Source organism: Petaurus breviceps, unplaced genomic scaffold (genome assembly GCF_028583685.1).
Source record: "Petaurus breviceps papuanus isolate PSGF00001 unplaced genomic scaffold, PetGlider_PUasm1.0 545, whole genome shotgun sequence".
Lineage (NCBI taxonomy): Eukaryota > Metazoa > Chordata > Mammalia > Diprotodontia > Petauridae > Petaurus > Petaurus breviceps.
The window spans coordinates 2,436,136-2,440,559 of NW_027186366.1; the positions used below are offsets into that span (position 1 = coordinate 2,436,136).

At 53.9% G+C, this 4,424-nt stretch overlaps 1 long non-coding RNA gene across 1 annotated transcript; it reads left to right on the top strand.

Annotated features, from left to right (window-relative positions):
* Window positions 1–154: 154 nt before the first annotated feature.
* Window positions 155–2,662, top strand: LOC138172445 (uncharacterized). The gene is made up of 3 exons (XR_011171118.1): window positions 155–416; window positions 722–772; window positions 1,463–2,662. It is a non-coding gene; the product is annotated as an uncharacterized lncRNA (long non-coding RNA).
* The last annotated feature ends 1,762 nt before the right edge of the window (window positions 2,663–4,424 follow it).

Sequence of the window (4,424 nt, forward strand, 5' to 3'; positions counted from 1 at the left end):
CCCGCCGCCCGGCGGGCGCGCGCGCGCGCCGTGTGGGGGGGGGGGGGGGGGGGGGGGGGGGGGGGGGGGGGGCGGAAGGACGTTTGCGCCTGCGCACTGCCTTTCTGTGGCACCGGGCCCTTCCCCCCGCCCCGCCCCGCCCCACCCCAGCCTGGCCACAGCCGACCTTGGGCGTGGCCACGGCCTTGGCTTTCCCCGCCCGCGGCGTGCCCCCTGTAGTGAGCGGGGCGACGTTCAGCTCCCAGCCCTCCTTTCCATCTCCCAGGGAGAAAACCTAGGTTTGCTGACTGCCAATCTGGGGCTGTCTGGCCCTGCCAGGCCGCCACTAGTAGAAAAGATGGTCGCCACTTTACAGATGAGAACACTGAGGCAGGGACGGAAAGGGACCCGCCCAATGGGCAGGAATGGATGGACTGGTGATGGCTGGGTGGGGGAAGGGAGGGATGGACGGGTGGGTGGGTGGGTGGATGGACGCGTGGACGGGCGGGCGGGCGGACGGACGGACGGACGCGCGGACGGGTGGGCGGACGGACGGACGGGCGGGCGGACGGACGGGCGGGCGGACGGACGCGTGGACGGGCGGACGGACGGGCGGGCGGGCGGACGGATGGGTAGCTAGGACTTCCCTTTGCACTCAGTATCCTCAGGGTATTGGGGCCTCGGGATCGGGCTAGACACAGGGAACTGACTCTCCATTCAGGGCCCCCTCTTTCCCCTTCAGGCACGGAGGCTCCCTGCGTTAGTTGCTGTTTTATCAGGTTCAGCTGAAGAGGTAAGAAGAGAGTGTAAAGTAAGACTGGTGCAAGGCCCATTCTGTGGCCTGTGTCCACTCTATCCCATCCTAGACCCAGCTGCCCAGCCGAGAGGCAGGATCCGCAGCCCATTTCCCCATCACCCACAGCCTGTGTAGTGGAGTTGTCACAGCCGCTGCTCAGTCCTGAGTGTCTGTACTCCAGGAAAAGTCAGACCTCGGGCAGGTTGGGCCAGAGACATGAGACTCTGACCTACATGGCTGACCGGCCATCAGTCAGCTCACTTCTCTGCCCTCCCTTTTCCTCTCCTCTTTTTTCTCTTCTCTTTTTTTCTCTCCTCTTTATCTCAGTGAAGGGATTAGATGCAATTCTCATCTTCTGTCTCTCCTCCAGCAGACAAACGGCATTGATCCCACAGAGAATGCCTCTGGTGTTCAGTCTCCCCTGTCCCCCAAGGGAGGCCTGACCCACTCAACCCAAGCCTCTACTGTCCCAGAACTTAGAGTCACACCAGCTGCCATGGAGGGGCTCCCTTTGAACCCTGAGCAGAGATATGCAGGCCTATCAGCTCTGCCTCCTCCTCTCCTCCATCAGACACAGGCTGCTGCACTCCATCACAACAAGAATGCCCCCCTCCATGTCCTGTGGTGGGTTGGAGCTCCACTGAGGCCCAGAATGATCCTGCCCACATTGTTACTCTCATTCCATAGGGGAAGGAGGTTCAAGGAGGTGTCCTGTGGATGGCAGGCTGCAGGAGGCATCCTGAGGACCAAGCCCTTGTGATGCTGCCCCAGCTGGGGGGCAGACCTGGGAGCTGTAGAAGAATAAGATTTCAAAGGGCAGAGCCCATCTCCACTGAGGCTCCAGTACATGCTGTGACGAGCCTGGCAGAGAAAATCCTCGTGGCTCTTATTGCCTGGTGACCTCTGGGCCACTCTCGGGAAGGCAGAGGCTTACAAATCACAGCCCTCTATCACCGAGTCTGGCCATTTTGGCTTTCACCTTCACATCCCTCAGAAGCTCACCCGAGGGACTGACTCCCCCTAATCCAGACCTTTGCATCCTACCTCTCCCCAGTCCTAGCCAAGCCTCCATCTGACCCTATCAGTCCCCTCCTCTGTATGATAGAGTGGCTTCCTGTTCCCTTCCTACCAACTCTGCTCCTCACACACCAACCTCCTTCCATCTCTCCATATCACTTCCCTGGTGGGCTCCCATGCCTAGAAATAGACTCTATTTCCTTGTGCCTCTTACTTTCCTCAGTTTTCTTCCAGACTAACCTGAATCCTGCCCTCTGCAGGAGCCCTTTCCCAATCCCCTAAGCTTCTAGGGCCTTGCCCTCTGTGGTGACCACCCATGTAGTTTGTGTGTCTAGTCATACCTAGACTGTGAGCTCCATAAAAGCAGGGGAAGTGTTGGGAGGGGTTTTCTTTGCTTCTCCAGGGGCTAGTGCAGTGCCTAGTATAGAATAAGCATTTAACAAATGCTTACAGACTACCTTAAAGGAACCACAGTATTCTCACTGGATGGAGGAAGAATGTTGGGTAACCATCGAAATAAAAAAACCTCAGAATAGTGACAACAGGGTATGCTAGGGAGTGCTGAAGTCATATGTGGGAGTCAGGATGCAGCGGATGGTCAGCCACCAGTCCAGCAGAGAGCAGCTCAGTGACGTCCTCAGTAGCCTTGGCAGCCTTGCAGCACCTGAGGTAGAGCTCGCCTCAGGACTGTCTGTGCCTGCGTGCAGGAGCCAGGTATATATGGGTGCCCCATGAATGATCACCACAAGGTCCACTCAGCCCATCAAGTGTGCACGTATTCGTGAGGCTGAATGCAAGGTCCCTGGGAGCACATTCTGCTGTTACTTTATTTACGTTGTCATTTAATTAAAATGCCTCGGTTAGTAAGGATGCCATCTGGCTGGTGAGTGTAAATTAAAGACGCATGGGGGGGAGGGGTGCCATTTTAATCTAATCCTCCATCTTATAAAGAAACTGAGGCACATAGGTCAAGTGCATACAATTCACCTGTTTCCTCCATTATAAAATGGGGGTGATAATAGCGCCTACCCCAGGTTGTTGTGGGTACTGAATGAGATGATATTTGTAAAAGTGTTTAGAAGAGTGCCTGACACTTAATAAGATGCAGGGGGAAGGTAACTCGCCTCCCTTATGCCCGGCAGACAGCCAAAAAGATTTCATCCAAAACACTGGCATACATGTTGTCCCGTGAAACCTGTTCCTCTTGCTCATTTCAGAAACCTAAGCCCAGTGCTAGGTGCCTGGTGGATCCGCATCCCCTCAGACCCAAAGTTCACAACTGGACTAGATGGCCCTTGAGGTCTCTTCAGCGCAGAGACTCTAAGCCCCCACCCCTGTGCTTCGTTTTATTACTCAGCCAAGGATACATTCAGCTTAGTGAAAAGGCATTTAATGAAACAATAACAACAAAACATTCCCCTCAAATGTCCTGAGCCCACTCCCCACAAATACATGTCACTTGGTGGCAAGCAGAGGCTTCAAAGCTCAGCCATGTAGGGTATCTGGGTAATCAGGGCACATAGCAGGTTAGAGCTCTAGGGGCAATGGAAACCACAGTACAGAGTGGACAGCCTCTTCCTGGCTAAAGGCTTCCAGAAAGCCTTGGAACTCATCCCCTCCAGCTCCTCTTAAGGATGGTGCCCAGATCGAAGTGGGGGAAATGAGTGTGACCTGGGCACACTTGTGTTTTTTATTAGGCAATATATAGCAGACTGAACATTTTCTGACACTTGTATTAGACTACCTGAGCCCCAAGGACCCCAGTGACTCCTCACTTGTGCCCACATCTGTTAAACCCAGAAGCATCTGCCCTCTGATCTCTTTGGCTGGCCGGTCATGACATCTCTCTCCACGCCCTGTCCCAGTGTCTGAGCTGCCACATGGGAATAGCCTTAGGGGGATACTCCCCAATCTGCTTCCTGACTTTTCTCCAAGAAATGGGTTACCTGAACCTCCCAAATCAGTCAGCACTCGAGCCCCCCCTTTTTGCTCGAGAGGGGGGCCAATCTATCTCAAAATCAAGAGTAATCACAAGTTTCTTCCTAACCCATGCCTATCCCGCTTCTCAACATGCCTCTCCCTCTGGACCAGAACGCAGTCATTCTGTCACCATCACTTTCTACAGTCTTCGTGGGAGACTCCTGGCTGGGAGATTCTTACCAATGCTTTGAGCTCCATGGTTGGGCTACTGCTGTGGAGATGAAGCCCTTCGTGGCACTGATCCTCTCAGTATGATGGAGACTAGGGAAACCCACCTGGTCTCAACTGCACTGGTTTTTCAAGATTCTCTTGCTTCCCCCAAGTCCCAGGTGTTTGGGAATTGGGCAACAGAATGATGCATCTATGTGTGGCAGTTGATATTTTCGTGTATAGGCACACCCTACTATTTGTATAGAGACATAGATGTGTGTGTGTGTGTAAGTATCCATTTAAACACAGATTTGCCCTTTCCTCTCATCCAGTTAGAGCCCTCTACTTAGAGCTAAGATTTGTTCCTTTGGCCAAGTTTGCAGGCATGAAATGTCTGTGCCGATTCCTTAACTCTTCATCGGAGGCCTTCCAAATAATTCCTCCACGGCTGTTTCTCCACCCAGAGCTGCTTACAACTGCTCATTTCTGCCCCTTGTTAGAA